A 17,953-nucleotide genomic window follows, 5' to 3' on the forward strand; every position below is an offset into this window, starting at 1 on the left:
GGCTCCTGCCGTGGAGAGACTGGGTCCGCTTGGGGAGGTCAGGGCGCACACACGGGACAGGACTGTGTTGACTGTGTGTGTGGGCCTGTGGGTGGCAGGGCTTGTCAGCTGCAGAAGACTTGTGCTTCTCAAAGACCCACAAAGGGGGTTTGCCCCACCTTCCAAAGCCTGAAACAATTGGGTGCTCCTGTGCCTGAGGCCAGCCCCACCCAGCTGCAATCCTCAGAGAGCTGACGGGAGACCTAATAGGCTAGAGGCTTATAGCAATTGTAAGGCCCTGAGCCTAACAACCTGCCACGCTAGGGGACCACTCACTTAAAAGAAATACTGCAACACAAATGTGGTATTAGAACTTGCAGCCAACTGTGCTGGGGCTCCCCACACCTGATAAAGAGACTGAAGGGCCCACAACAACTACAAGCAGCTGAGCATTACAACAGCTGGCCAGGAGCATAACTCGGCCTCCCTGGGCGCCTACAGGGAGAGTAACAGGCCACAATAGAAGGACACACGTAGCCCACATAGGGGTCACCCCTGGAACATTGAGAACTGAGGGAAGCACACTGGAAGCCTCCTAAGGCATCACTTACCTAAGGTCACCTATCCAAGAGCAGGAGACATAGCTGACCTACCTAATACGTAGACACAAGCACAGGGAAAGAGGCAAAATGAGGAGGCAAAAGAATACATTCCAAGTAAGGGAACAGGACAAAACCCCAGAAAAGGAACTAAGTGAAACAGAAATGAGCAATCTACCTGACAGAGAGTTCAAACTAAGAGTGTTAAGGATGCTCACTGATCTGGGGAGAAGAATAGATGAACTCAGTGAGAATGTCAACAAAGAAAAGGAAGATATAAAAAAGAACAAATCAGAAATGAAGAATACAATACTGGAAATGAAAAATTCATTAGAGGGACACAAAAGCAGAGTAGAGGATACAGAAGAACGGATCTGTGAGCTGGACGAAAGACTAGAAGAAATTACCCAAGCTGAACAGGTAAAGGGGAAAAGAATTAAAAAGAGTGAGGACAGTCTAAGGGAGCTCTGGGACAACATCAAGTGCACTAACATCCGTGTTATAGGTGTCCCGGAAGGAGAAGAGCGAGACAAGGGGGTAGAGAATCTATTTCAAGAAATAATAGAAGAAAACTTCCCTAACCTAAGGAAGGAAACAGACATCCAGGTACAGGAAGCACAGAGAGCCCCAAACAAGATAAACCCAAAGAGGCCCACACCAAGACACATCACAATCAAAATGTCCAGAATTAAAGATAAAGAGAGAATCCTAAAAGCCGCAAGAGAAAGTCAAGTTACATACAAAGGAAACCCCATAAGGCTGTCAGCTGATTTCTCAGCAGAAACCTTACAGGCTAGAAGAGAATGCACAATATATTTAAAGTGCTAAAAGGAAAAAACTTACAGCCAAGAATACTCTACCCAGCAAGGTTATCATTCCAAATGGGAGGAGAGATCAAAAATTTCCCAGACAAGCAAAAATTAAAGGAGTTTGTCACCAAGAAACCAGTGCTAAAAGAAATGTTAAAGGGACTGATTTAAGGGGAAAAGAGAAGACCACAAGTAGGAAAAATTATCTATTTCCATGATAAGAACGTAATGGATACAAATGCACAAAAAGAGGTTAAATATGATATCAAAAACAAAAGGAGGGAGGAGGAGAGTTAAAGAGTAGAGTTTTCAGACAGAGGTCAAACTAAAGTGATCATCAATTCTGTATAGAAGAAGAAAGGAACAGAGAAGGACTACTAAAACACTGAGAAAAAAAAAGTTAAAAAATGGCAGTAAGGACATACTTAACAATAGCTACTTTAAACGTCAATGGTCTAAATGCTCCAATTAAAAGGCATAGGGTGGCTGATTGGATTAAAAAACAAGACCCATATATATGCTGCATACAAGAGACACACTTCAGACCCAAAGACACTCACAAACTGAAAGTGAAGGGATGGAAAATGATACTCCATGCAAATGGCAATGAAAACAAAGCTGGGGTAGCAGTACTCATATCAGACAAAATAAACTTTAAAACAAAAACTGTGAAAAGAGACAAAGAAGGGCATTACATAATGATCAAGGGAACAATGCAACAAGAGGATATAACACTTATAAATATCTACGCACCCAATGTAGGTGCACCTAAATATATGAAGCAATTATTAACAGACATAACAACAGAAATAGACAGTAACACAATAATAGTAGGGGACTTTAACAGTCCACTTACACCAACGGATAGATCATCCAAACAGAAGATCAATAAGGAAACATTGGCCTTAAACGACACACTAGAACAGATGGACCTAGTAGATATATACAGAGCATTCCATCCAAAAACCAAAGAATACACGTTCTTTTCAAATGCACATGGAACATTCTCCAGGATTGATCACACATTAGGCCGCAAAACAAGTCTCCATAAATTTAAGAAGATTGAAATAATACCAAGCATCTTTGCTGACCACAACGGTATGAAACTAGAAATCAATTGTAGGAAGAAAATCAGAAAAGCCATAAATACGTGGAGATTAAACAAAATGCTACTGAACAACGACTGGGTCAATGAAGAAATCAGAGAAGAAATCAAAAAATACCTGGAGACAAATGAAAATGAAAATACGACATGCCAGAATTTATGGGATACAGCAAAAGCGGTTCTAAGAGGGAAGTTTATAGCAATACAGGCCTATCTCAACAAACAAGAAAAATCTCAAATAAACAATCTAACAATGCACCTAAAGGAACTGGAAAAAGAAGAACAAACCAAGCCCAAAATCAGTAGAAGAAGGGAAATAATAAAAATCAGAGCAGAAATAAAAGAAATAGAGACCAAAAAACAATAGAAAAAATTAATATAACCAAGAGCTGGTTCTTTGAAAAGATCAACAATATTGACAAACCTTTAGCTAGGCTTACCAAGAAAAAAAGAGAGAAGGCACAAATAAGTAATATCAGAAATGAAAGAAGAGAAATTACAACAGACACCTCAGAAATACAAAAGATAATAAGAGAATACTATGAAAAGCTATATGCCAACCAATTCGACAATCTGGAAGAAATGGATAAATTCTTAGAATCATACAACCTACCAAAACTGGATCAAGAAGAAGTAGAGAATTTGAATAGACCAACCACCAGTAAGGAGATCGAAACAGTAATCACAAACCTTCCCAAAAATAAAAGTCCATGACCAGATGGCTTCCCTGGTGAATTCTACCAAACATTCAAAGAAAACTTAATACCTATCCTTCTCAAACTCTTCCAAAAAATTGAGGAGAGGGGGAAGATCCCTAACTCATTCTACGAAGCCGACATTACCCTGATACCAAAACCAGATAAGGACAACGCAAAAAAAGAAAATTACAGGCCAATATCACTGATGAACATCGATGCAAAAATCCTCAACAAAATACTAGCAAATCGCATACCACAATATGTTAAAAAGATTATACACCATGATCAAGTGGGATTTATTCCAGGTATGCAGGCATGGTTTAACATTCGCAAATCAATCAACGTAATACACCACATTAATAAAATGAAGAATAAAAATCACATGATCATCTCAATAGATGCAGAGAAAGCATTTGACAACATACAGCATCCATTTATGATAAAAACTCTGAATAAAATAGGGATAGAAGGAAAGTACCTCAACATAATAAAGGCCATATATGAGAAACCCACAGCTAATATCATCCTCAATGGTGAAAAACTGAAAGCTATCCCTCTAAGAACAGGAACCAGACAAGGATGCCCACTGCCACCACTCCTCTTTAACATGGTACTGGAAGTCCTAGCCAGAGCCATCAGGCAAGAGAAAGAAATAAAAGGGATCCAAATTGGAAAGGAAGAAGTGAAACTGTCACTATTTGCAGATGACATGATTTTATATATAGAAAACCCTAAAGCATCCACCAGAAAACTTTTATAAGTAATAAATGAATATGGTAAAGTTGCAGGATATAAAATCAACATACAAAAATCAGTTGCATTTCTATACACTAACAACGAAGTAGCAGAAAGAGAAATTAAGAATACCATCCCATTTACAATTGCAACAAAAAGAATAAAATACCTAGAAATAAACTTAACCAAAGAGGTGAAAGATCTGTACACCGAAAACTATAAAACATTGTTGAAAGAAATTGAAGAAGACACAAAGAAATGGAAAGGTATTCCGTGCTCTTGGATTGGAAGAATTAACATAGTTAAGATGTCCATACTTCCTAAAGCCATCTATAGATTCAATGCAATCCTTATCAAAGTTCCAACAACATTTTTCACAGAAATAGAACAAAGAATCCTAAAATTTATATGGAACAACAAAAGACCCCGAATAGCTAAAGGAATCCTGAGAAAAAAGAACAAAGCTGGAGGTATCACACTCCCTGATTTCAAAATATACTACAAAGCTATAGTAACCAAAACAGCATGGTACTGGCACAAAAACAGACACACAGATCAATGGAATAGAATCGAAAGCCCGGAAATAAACCCACACGTCTATGGACAGCTAATCTTTGACAAAGGAGCCAAGAACATACAATGGGGAAAAGAAAGTCTCTTCAACAAATGGTGTTGGGAAAACTGGATAGCCACATGCAAAAAAATGAAAGTAGACCCTTACCTTACACCATACACAAAAAATAACTCCAAATGGATTAAAGACTTGAATGTAAGACCTGAAACTATGAAACTTCTAGAAGAAAACATAGGCAGTACGCTCTTCCACATCGGTCTTAGCAACATCTTTTCAAGCACTATGTCTGACTGGGCAAGAGAAACAATAGAAAAAATAAACAAATGGGACTACATCAAACTAAAAAGCTTCTGCACAGCAAAGGAAACCATCAACAAAACGAAAAGACAACCTAACAATTGGGAGAAGATATTTGCAAACCATACATCTGATAAGGGGTTAATCTCCAAAATATATAAAAAACTCATGTATGTCAACAACAAAAACTACCAACCCAATTAAAAAATGGGCAAAAGACCTCCTTCTCCAAAGGAGATATACACATGGCCAACAGACACATGAAAAGATGTTCAAAATCACTAACTATCAGGAAAATGCAAATCAAAACTACAATGAGATATCACCTCACGCCCGTCAGAATGGCTATAATTAACAAGACAGGAAACAACATGTGTTGGAGAGGATGTGGAGAGAAGGGAACTCTCATACACTGCTGGTGGGAGTGCAAACTGGTGCAGCCACTATGGAAAACAGTATGGAGATTCCTCAAAAAATCAAGGATAGAACTACCATATGATCAAGCTATTCCACTGTTGGGTATTTATCCAAAGAACTTGAAAACACCAATGCGTAAAGATACATGCACCCTTGTGTTCACTGCAGCGTTATTCACAATAGCCAAGATTTGGAAGCAACCTAAGTGCCCATCAAGGGACGAATGGATAAAGAAGATGTGGTATATATACACAATGGGATACTACTCAGCCATAAGAAACGATGAAATCCAGGCATTTGTGATAACATGGATGGACATTGAGGGTATTATGCAAAGTGAAATAAGTCAGAGGGAGAAGGTCCAATACTGTATGATTTCCTTCATTAGGTAGTAGATAATAACAACAATAAACAAACACATAGAGACAGAGATTGGATTGGTGGTTACCAGAGGGGAAGGGAGGAGGGAGGAGGGGGAAAGGGATAATTCGGCACATGTGTGTGGTGATGGGTTGTAATTAGTATTTGAGTGGTGAACATGATGTAATCTATGCAGAAGTAGAAGTATAATGATGTACACCTGAAATTTTTACAATGTTATAAACCAATGTTACTGCAATAAACAAAAAATTAAAAAAAAAAAAAAGAGGAGAACTGGCAACCATTTCAAGACAGGGGACTAGAAAAAAGCGTAGATAAAACAACTGGACGAATGGACATGTTCAGAAAGGGAATAATGCGAATGGTAACACCTACTGAAGAGGCTTTTCCTGCTCAAGGTCAGAGGAAAATGCCCTAATTGAGTATGCACAGAAGAGAATATTATAACAAGGCAGAATGGAAGGGAGGACAGATTTGAGAACTCTAATACATGAGATTTATTTAGGACTTGAGTACAGGTAATAAGTGTCAGACCTGGGATTTTAACTCAATTCCATCTCACCCTAAATACCATACATCTGTCTATAGCATTGTTTCTCAAAGGGTGGTACATGACCAATGTCATAAGAATCATTTAGGTAACTTAATAAAATAGTAGGTCTCTAGATCTCTCAACCAGAGATTCTAATTCAATAAGTTTAGAGAAGAGCCCAGAAGTCTAAACCTTAATTAAGTCCCTCCACATGACTGTGGTGTAAATGGTGGATGAAACACAATGACAAATAATACCAACTTCTAGTCCACCTCACATGAAGACAAAGGATGTTTAGTTTGCAAAAGAGAAAATGCACTGGGAGTGGGGGTGGGGGTGGGGTGGGCACTGGAGAAATAGCTCTGGTGAGAAACAGAAGCTCAACAGGTTGAAATCTCTTAGAGGTAGATTTTAAGGAAGAATTTTAAAACCAGAACTTAGCAAAAGAGGAATCGACTACCTGAGGAATTTGTGAGTTTATCGTTACGGAGATATTACAGTAGAGGTGACAGAAGCATTTTCTAGGCTGCTGAAAATCTGTATTTCTCAGTATAGATAACGATCCACTTGGATCTTGATCATCTAAGGGTACATTTTACCAATGTAGATTGGGGTCTATTCAAAACCTACTGAATCAAAATCTCTGGGAATGGATCTTGAGGATGTGCATTTTTAGGAAGCTACCCAGGTAATTCTGATACAGTTAGACCAGCGTTCACACTGCAAGAAAAACTGGTAAGGAGGTTAAGTGCACGTGCTTTGCATGAAATGGAATAGAGTTTAAATCTCCACACAAAGATTTTATCTAATTCAGCATTGGGAGTAAATTCGATAAGAGGTGAACAAGAGATGGGAGCAGTTTTAGCAAATCCTAGGTCAGCGTTTTTCCCATATAATTTGGCATTGACAGTCTAGAAGTGGTTGCTAAGCATTTGTATTTTCTAATCTCCCCAGAGGATTCCAATGCATTGCAAATGTTGAAAACCACTATACATGATTATGTGTAGCTCTAGAGTTAGAAGTGGTTGATCAAGGATCACCTGCATCAGAATCGTCTTGGGAAGATTACTGGAAATGCAGATTGCTGCATTTACCCAAGACCTAGTAAGTCTAAATTTCTGGGAGGGGGAGCCAAGACTTTCCATTTTAAACAAGTTCGCCACGTTATCCTTATAAATGCGGAAGTATAAGAACCACAGCTTAATACATAATTCTATGTCTTCAGCATCCTTTGCATGTCTTCTCAGAGTCTAATTCTCTCTTTGGTGCTACAAAGTGAATTCAATAAATTTTACTGACCGATTGACTGGTACAGCTGAAATTGTCAAATTGTATATTTTACCAATCATAATTATTAAGTGAGATTTTCATTTGTTTCTATTTACAGTCAATAAGATGTCCATTAAGGAATTCATTCGAGAGGTGTAAAATAAATAAAACATACCCAGTAGTTTTTCTTCTTTAAGATAATTAAAACACCTTTTTAAAGCATGGGATTAGTGGTTAGAGAACGTGGATATATTTAGTTTTCCAAATTCTTAACTCATCTAGTTGAAAACAATTTCTAGAAATAAATTTGTGTGAAGGGGGTGGGGATAAAGCCCACTGTGACATTTAAACCATAAAATAAATGCCAAATTTAGCAGATTATCTGGATGTTGCTAAATACATCGGTCTTTTACATCTAGATTTTTTTATACAAATGTTTTTTCAACATATTAACCTAGTCATCATAAAGTACTAAGATGTAAGATTGCTATAATGGCCTAGTTATTTAAAGTGCTTTTTAAAAATATCTATTTTTCCACAGAATACTATAAATACTCCAAAATCATTTTTAAAGCAAAAGATAAGATTATATAGACTTTGGGAATATCATTATCATAATTATTTTCTGCTACTGTTTATAATTATAGTCTCTTAAACCATTTCTAATATGTTTTTATGGATATTCAGCACATTTTAAAACACAAATGAGCTTTCTCAAGAAAATGCTTACTCATGCAGTCATAACTTGAGATTTATATGTTCAAATATACGTCCAACAATCCTACTGCCAATTTCTCCCTCACTCCGGCATAAAGCTTGGAAAGACAGAGCTCTTCATGGCTCTGGGAGACCTGGGATCAATAAGCAATTTTAGACCCTTCCCTTACTTTATCTGCCTCTTTCTGATGCCGTAGGACAGATAGATAGCCCAAGGGAATCATCTCTGCCTCAAACCTGCCATACCCATACAACATTCTTACCTCAATCTTGACCTCCTCAGATATATCATCCAGTGCATGTTGAGTTACATTATCTGTCCTTGTGTGTCTCTGTGTGTGATCATGTTAAGCTTTGAGCAGGAGGTCCTGGAGGAAGGAGGTACCACCATCACTATTAGCTGCAGCAGTATGTACTGAGTGCTATACTAGGTAATTTACATATATTACCTATATTCCTCAAAACTGCACTATAAGCATAGGAACTGTATTATTATCCTCATCACACAGTTGCAGAGACAGAGGGTCAGAATGATTATGCAACTTATCCAAGGTCAGAGTCAGTGACCTTGAAATGCCAGAACTTTAACTCAGTACCATCTTTGGCTAGCACTATACGCAAAGGTTCATGAGAGGCAATCTAGCATGGTGTTGAACAGCACTGGCTCTGGAGCCAGACTGCCTGAGTCTGAATCCAGACTCTGTCAATAACTGATTGTGTAATCTTGGGCAAGTTAACCTTTTTGGGCATCAGTTTCATCATCTGCAAAATGGGGATGATAATAACAGTACCTATCCCATAGAGTTGTTGTGAAGATTAAAAGGGTTAAAACACGTACCAGGAGCTTAGTAAGGGATAAATAAATGCTAGGTAGTATTAAGTGAGTTTAAATGAAGATGGTGAACTCTAATCATTCACTGGTTACATGATAAAGAGGAAATTTGTCTCCCTGTATTAAGGTATTACATGTCAGTGTTTGTAGAAAGAAAGTTCAAGTCCTGACTAGAAAGAGATGGTTGATATTTCTCACTCCTAGACAAACACTAGACTCCTTTCTAGAGCTTAAAATATTTTCCTAGACATATATTGTTCCTTACTTCAAATGCATGTCATCAGCATTCCTTTCAAATGACCTTTTCAAATTTGCTAACTTATGTCTATGAGTTAGAAACTGACAAACAGCCATTGATGATTAAGCAGCTAGTAACTATGGGGGATTGGAATTTGCCAGCTCAGAATATGTCTCTGCCTGAATGACATTTTGGCATCCACCCCCCACTAACTAACCAAAGGAGTTTGGGATGGGAGGCCTGCCCCCAGAATAGGCCATCATCATAGACATCTCCAGTGTCTTGTTGGGTCCATGCTAAGCCCATTCTTAGTTCTGGTTACCCTTTATGAGAGATATTTACATTTGAAAAGAAAATCTCCATCTGTAAAGGTATCTTCTTCCTTGTACCAGGAAGAAGGGGGGAATGGCTTTACTTAGAAACTTATCAGAACGGAAGGCGAGGACTTAAATCTGCATGATAAACTTACTCATTGTTAACTGTGCTGTTTGGGCAATATGCTATCTGACTCCCACTAGGTTCCTATAGATGACATCTCTCTGGAGCCTGGGTTACCATGGTAACGGGTGTTTGAGCTATTTTTTTCAGGAACTGAACCCCTTGTCCACTTCATGCCGGACTGAGACCACCAACCCATCAACTGGGCCCTTTTGATGACAAGAGGTTGGAACTCCACCCTCAGGGCATGTTAATGCCGCCATTCTGTGAACATGTATCCTACAAAGAGGCGTGAAGGCTGACTACACTTGCGCAGATCATCAATTACCTCGTCTCTCCTCACCTCCAATTATTTCAAGGGGGCAAGGGACCACCTTGCCCCCTTCCCCATAAATACCCCTGAGTCCCTATTTTCAGGGAGGTGAATTTGAGACTTGTTCTCCCATTTTCCTCACTTGGCTGCCTTGTGATTAAACCCTCTTCTCTGCAATCTCATCATCTCAGTGATTGGCTTTCTGGGCAGCGGCCAAAAACGGAGCTGGTGGGGTAACAAGATCTCCCCTCCCCTCCTTAGGAAGAACATTGGCAAGGATTAAGTGGCTCTTTATTACAAATGAAGCACATTGAACTCCTATCTTCAGGTAACCGTGTCTTCTCAGTTTTACATCGTCCTGTAAGAAGTTTTTGAATCATTATCCTCAAGTTGATCTGATTGCTCTTAGGTATTCATGGGGCCTTTTCAAGTCTAGATATAGGTTTCTAAGAATACTCAACTCCTTTTGAATCACTGAATCACAGTAAGGTTTTTGTAGGCAATAAATAATACAGAAACAGGTATCAACATTTCTAATATTCTCTTTTATTTAAATAATTCAAGAAGAACAGTTAAACCATATGTTTCTAGTGACTTAGTAACCCTAAATTATGTCCCTGGAAGTACTTTGGATAGTGAGAACAAAGCTCGTCTACCACAGAGCTCAAGATTTGGAACACGTAAAATATTTTATCTGCTTCTCTGATTCCTTTTTTAAATTCAAAAGGTTATCCTCATTTCACAATGGCAAAAGCTGAAAGTTGAAGAGACTATGAGTGGTTTACTATTATGATGAAAGTATTACCATTACTACTAAAGATTGTAGCGAATGTAGTACCCAATGTTCAAGTTACTATTGCTGCACAGCAAATCATCCTAAAACTTAGTGGTTTAAAACAATAAAAATCATTTAGTTATCTTTCATGGTTTCTGTGATCCAGGAATTTCAGGAAGGGTTCAGCTAAATGGTTCAGGCTCAGATCTCACATGCTATTGTGGTCAGATAGTGATTGGAGCCAGAATTGCAGGGATGCAGAAGCAGCAGGGGTCTAGCCAGGCATTCTATTCACTTCATGTAGTCTCAGGGCCTCTCCACATGGCCTGTCCACATGAACTAGTTTTAGCCTTCCTCATGACACTGCACGGAGCCCTCAAGACAGTTGGACTGCTTACATGGCAGCTCAGGGCTCCAAGAAAGTATCCAAAAGAATCAGGCAGACACTGTATCACTTTTTATGACCGAGCCTCAGAAGTCACATTTCATCACTTCTGCATGCAATGCAGAAGTTACATGTAGTTACAAGCCCACCCAGATTTAAGGGAAGGCAAACATAGACTGCACTTCTCTAAGGGAGAATTGTCTTTATTACTTTGTAAGAAGAACAAGTGGGATGGGAGATATTGTTGCAGTTATCCATGTAAAATACAATCTGTCACACTTGGCATTTGTAGTTCTTTATATATCTTTGATTTATGCACCATATTTAAACAAAATGTTTTTTGATGTTTTGATAAGTAGTTTGTTTTCATAGAAAAGACATAATTAAGTGGGTACATATGCTTTCCTGCATTCATCTAGGACCATAGAAACTCTGTATAGACTAAGACGACGAAGCTAAAGAACCACCATCCACAATTCTCCAAACTTATTTGGTGGTGGAGCCCTGTTGATAGCACCTCTATCAACATTTCCTGAAATAGTATTCCATGGAATATAGTTTGAAAAATTCTGCTATGAACCAACAGTAACAACATTTTTTAGAGATTTACAGTTTTAAAAATTACAAATGACCCATTTTAGTAGTATCAACATATCTGCTGACACATCTAGTCAAAAATTATAAGAAATGTTATTTCTTCTGTGTTAGCATCATGTGTAGATGTGTTGCTTCGTTTTTTGTTGAGATTTATTGTTGGATGCTATATCTGCCAATGATAAAAGGACTTTCTAATTGAATTTCGTATCTTTAGTGTTAAACATGGTTTAGCACATGATATCAATCGACATCTCCAGCGAAGGAAAACAAAGTGAAGATTCATTGCTGAACATCTAAGAAGAAATCACCTTAGTGTGTACATGATTCATTCTACTTCACTCCATTTCATATATGATGGGCATATCCCCCATCATCCAAATCCTTGGAAATTATAGTTTTATGATAACTTAATCACCGAGTATAGATCACAACACTTAAAAGATAGCAAGTGAATACATCATTTACTATTCTAGGCCAAATTTAGCTAGAGAATAATTTCAAATGTTTTAATTGATATCCTCAATGTATTTTTGTTCAGTTAGAGTTTTAAATGAGAGCCAAGAGCAATGATGACCTTTAAATATCCTATTCATTTTAAGATCGCAGTAGATGATTTTAAACCAATTAATTATGAGCATTATAAGTAAATGAGTTATTAGCATTCATGAATTCTATAACAGCCAATTTGTTCCTGTTCCCAAACCCTTGAAGTGCCTATTTTATAATTTCTTGGAGGTGTAACCATAGGAACTAAGTGGTTGCCAACATAAACCTTTATAATTAATGAGGGTGTTTTCACCTTTTTGAATCATTTTGAAACGTATACAGAGCCCAGGTAACATACCTCAAGGATGACAGTTTCTTCAAAGTTAAAAAGTTGTCTTACAGCTTTCCATTCCCTAGGGTTCATTTATTCAGTAAACATTTACAGAGTACTTGGTTTGTGCCAGGTACTATGTTAGACACCATGAGGGATAAAATAGGAATCAGACACTGTCTTTACCATCCAGGAGCTTAAAATATAGGAGGAGAAGTACAACATTTACCCAGGTTAGTCTGCTATCAACCAGAATATGTAAAATATCATAAGAGGAATAAACGAAGTTGTTTCCTTGTAAAAATAATTTTTGCACAAGGGAGGGCTATAGTGTGTGTGTGTGTATATATATATATATATATAAATTTATATATATATATATATATAATCTCCCAAGGGATGAGTATGCTATATATTTATATATTGCGTAGAAGGAAAGAAGGCAACTGGAAGAGGCAGAAAAAGAAAGAGAATGAGTCTGCTGTCTTTCCAGAGTCAGGAAAATGAATGACATCCAACACAAAAACCTGAGCATCCTTTCTCCCCAACTACTACTACTACCTGAAAGACATGACTCCATAATCTCCAGGATTTAACAAAGTCAGTTACAGCAACAAATTGGTTGTTAATGTTATGGTTTTAATTATGTTAACAGTACTTGTCCATATAAAAGACTAGTTATCCAAAACACTGATTCAATCACGCTGCTGTATTTCTGCCATATAAGCATACTTCTTCTAAATCTCTAGATCTTGCAGTTGAACTGCAGAGCTTTTAGATGAGAAAGTCAATACACTGGCATAATAGACTTCGCTAGGTCTTCCACGTTGTTGGCAGAACAGAGTTAACTCAGATCATGGACCTTATATTTCCTGTAATTGAATGTATGTATTTTGAATGAGTTTTTACCTTGACTTTCATTGTAACAAGAGATGTATTCCTTGGAAAAGATAAAATGAAACCAAATAAGATACAAGGGTGTAGGCGGGAAGAGGGAGAATCCCCCTCTGCCCCTTCCCTTAAGGTTCTTATGGCTGGCCAAATAATTAACAAGACAGGTTAGCAGGAGAAAATAATACCAAGTTTAATAACATGGATACATGGGAGAAAGCAGGGACACTGCGTTTCTCAACACAATAGCAGAAATTCTCATCTTAACTACCATGTTCAGCCAACGACAAAGGAGGATGTTGGGGGTGGGGGGAGTCAGTTACAGGAGATTACCACTAAAGCACAGTAAACAAGAGTAAGGTTATTATGGAGATTTAAGGCCTCAACTTCTACATTGATAAGTTTCTAGAAATGAGGTTATCCCCCCTCTTCCCAATACAGAGAGGGAGATACCTTTACAAATGGAGATTTCCCTTATAAATGTAAATGTTTGTTTGGCAACTCCTCGCAGGGCCATCCAGAGAATGTGGCCAGAGAGACAGAACTTCCGATAAGATGGGCTTATGGTGCCTTTCCTATTGTAACATCTATTTTACATTATATTACAGCCATTAGATGGAAGATCTGTTCCAGGAAGGAGTTACTATGTCAAATTCTTTAGGCAGTTAGTGGGGGAGGTCAAATGTCCGTCAGAGAAAACAATCAAGGCAAAGCAAGATATTTCAGGGTGGCCAAATCTTGATCTCCCACAAGGGTCACAAAGGAGAATAAACAATCACGTTCTATATGATTCGAAACTGTATATTTAAGGAGAAAATGCTAATCCTCTGGCAAAATGCTAATACTATTAAACTATGGCACTTAAATTTATTCATAGTCAACAAAAACTTAAGAATTCCTAGACGTATAAAACATAAACATGACAACTTCATTAAACTAGAAAAAATATGTACCCAACTCATATCAACAAACTCTTCTTTCTCAAGTTCCAAGGCTTAATTTGTGCGGATTTTGGAGTCATGTATCCTACCACTCTGTGGATGCTACTAGCACATTTCTAAACATAAACACTGGACAAAACAGAGAAGAGAATAGGAGAACATGAAATAGGCAAAGAACCAACAGAATCAGCAATCTATAAATAAAGAAAAGGATGATTCTTGTAACAAATAAGTATTCAATGGGTAATGGCAGAAAGTAAAGGAGTGGTGTGGGGATTTAAAGAGACTTGTGATAAAGGGAAGAATAAATTCTATAAATTATCAGCACAGTATACAATATATTTTATAAAGCTCTGAATTTAAGATATTTTAAAGTTCTGATTTTTCTTTATCAAAGTTTCATTTAATGGGATACCTTTTTCTCTCTCAAATACTAGGTTTCTCATTTGCTAAATGCTATAGTCCTATAGCCTTCTCTGCAGAAACTTGTTTCATGAATCAAGGGAAGGAGATGTCTAAACATTCTTTAATAGTTGCTTCTTCTCCCAACACTGCATTCCTCTCTCCCATTGACATTGATAGCAGTTCAAATAGTCCTATGTTGCCCCTTCTATTGATTTAATCAACACATAGGCTTGTGAACCTTTCTTTGAAGAGGTTTGACCTATTCTTCAGCTGAGACATAAACTCTCTCTGACAAAGTTAACACCATTCTGTGCTCTACAGCACCCGTGCAGAAGTGAGATTAGTAGCCTTGCAGAAGCTAAGACCTGCGGGAGTGCCTTTTTAGGTGAGAATTCAGAGAGCAGTGAAACCCATTATGCACAGAAGGCTTTCACGTCACCCTCTAAAATGAGCCAGAAAACATTTTCCCAAGGTTTGAGAATTCATCTAAGTTTACTATTTCGTCATTCAGGAGGCTCCCTGAAATGACAGAGTACAGTGCTTGACAACTGGCTAAGGTCTGACATTGGCTTCCGAATGACTCATGCTCAAAGAAAACCAAAACATTGGGCTTTCTTTGCCTCCTCTCTTCTCCATCTGGAGTTTGCAGTGGTTTAATTTCCTAGGTCAGGCTAAATGCAAACACCAAATAGAAGGTATAATCAGGCCTTAAGGGTGGTTTCTTGCAGTAAAGGGCTTATATTCACAACTGAGCCATTTTTATTCTTAGCCTGAACACACTGTCCCTAAGTAGCCTAAAAAGGCATTAAGAAAATACTCAGATGAAGGGTCTCTAAAAGGAAGGGAGGAAGTACAGGCAGAGAGAAAAATCAACATATTCTGAGCCTTAGTTGAATACTTTATTCATGATTAAGAATAGATTGATTTTTAATAACCTCAAACTGTGCTGCAATGTCTCTTTTTATTTAAATAAACATATTAGAACAATTTTAGATTTGCGGAATTATTAGATCTGGCGCAAAGTTCCTAAGTACCCCACACCCTGTTTTGCCTATTTTAACATCTTACATTAGTAGGGTATATGCGCTACAATTAATGAACCAATATTGATACATTATTAACTAAAGTTCATACTTTATGCAGATTTCCTTAGTTTTTACTTACTGTTCTTTTTCTGTTCCAGATTCCCTCAAGATAGCACATTACGTTTAGTTGTCATGTCTCCTTAGACTCTCTTGGTTCTGACAGTTTCTCAGACTTTTCTTGTTTTTGAAGACCTTGACACTTTTGAAGAGTATGGATCAGGTATTTTGTAGAATTTCCCTCAATTTGTGTTTTTCCGATGTTTTTCTCATGATTAGACTGAGGTTATGGGTTTAAGGGAGGAAGACCACAGAGATAAACTATTTTCTTCTTGCATCATATCAAGTGGACATGCTCTCCACGTGTCTTATCACTCATGATGTTAACTTTGGTCATCTGTCAGGTTTCTCCAATTTAAATCTACTATTTTTCCCCCTTTCCATACTCTACTCTTTGGAAGGAGGTCACTATGCAGTAAATTCCATTATGCTCCACCTTGTTGAGAGCAGAGTATCTACACAAATCTTCCACAGAGGAGATTTGTCTATTCTTCCTCATTTATTTCCAAATTCAATCATTTATTTATATTAGTATGAATTCATGGATATTTATTTTTTATAATTTGTGTTATAATCCAATACTACTTTATTTTGTTGCACAAATTGTTCCAGCTTTGAACATTGGGAGCTTTTTCACTTGGCTTCTCTGACCCTTTGACATATCCCCATCACTGTTTTTTCGTTTTGCTTGTTTTGTTTAAGAACTGCCTTACTTTCTGATGCTAGAAGATGCTCTGGCACTAAAAGACGTATATTTCCTGCCCCAGTCCTAGAATCAGTAATTTCTCCAAGGATCCTTGGTTCCTTTTATTGGAGAATGGTGCTAGAAACAAAGCTCTGGGTGTTAGGCATGCTCATTGCTACCGGGGTGTCATTTATTTTAGGCCTAGAAAAGTTATGTGTGTATACTAACCCATGTAAATATACAGATCTATAAATATTTTTACATGTATCTCTCTTTACCTATATTAAGGCAAATATCAATTTATACTGATATCTCCAACTCTAATCAATTACCATATGGATCATCCTAGCCCCCTTCTCTTGCTTATCTGTAGCCTCACACTCCAACAAGAAACCTGTCTCTCACCATCTGCCATCCATTTACCTAATTCTTCATTTCCAGTATACATGTATAGTGGTTTCAAAACTGTTAACCCACACCCTTGTGGGAAATACCTTTATCAAGTAGAATACAGTGCTTATGTACAGTTCCCTTTGACTTTATTCTTACAGAGTCTACTAATTTCCAAAGATATTTAGGTCAATATCTTATTCCCCCACTCCCTTTAGTGAGGTTATTTCATGCATTTTTAATATAGATTCTTGTGTTACATTCTCTATTTCATCCTGGGATCCCCTAACTTCCTAATAGACTTTTTGTTTCCCTCCTCAAAGCCCCAGTACATAGTTGTATATTGTAGTTGCAAGTCCTTCTAGTTTTTTCTATGTGAGCCCCTGCCACAGCATGGCTACTGACAGATGAATGGTGTGGTTCCGCACCTGGGAACCGAACCCAGGCTGCCAAAGTGGAGCGTGCTGAACTTTAACCACTAGGCCATCAGGGCTGGCTCCTAATAGACTTTTTAAAATTTGCATACATTAACGTTCAGTCTTTGTACTACCAAGTTTTAAGGGTTTTTAAAAATGCGTAATGGCACGTATCCACCATTACAGTAGCATATGGACTAGTTTCAGTGCCCAAAAATTCCCCTCTGCTTCACCTGTTTAAGACCCTCCCCCAAATCGCCAGCAATCACTGATACGCTTACTGTTTCTATAGTTTTGCCTTTTCCAAAATGTCCTATAAATGGAATTATATAGTATATAGCCTTTTCAGATTGCCCTCTATCACTTAAGAATATATATGTAAGATTCATCTATGTCTTTGTATGGCTTGAGAGCTCATGATTTTTTTTTTTTTTTTTTTTGCTGAATGTATTCCATTGTACGAATGTGCTCTAGTTTGTCTATCCATTCTCCTATTGAAGGATATCTTGGTTGCTTCTAGTTTTTCGTGATTACTAATAAAGCTGCTATAAACATTTGTGTGCAGGTTTTGTGAGG

Source organism: Ceratotherium simum, chromosome X, assembly GCF_057802395.1.
Source record: "Ceratotherium simum simum isolate JZ-2026a chromosome X, ASM5780239v1, whole genome shotgun sequence".
Classification (NCBI taxonomy): Eukaryota; Metazoa; Chordata; class Mammalia; order Perissodactyla; family Rhinocerotidae; genus Ceratotherium; species Ceratotherium simum.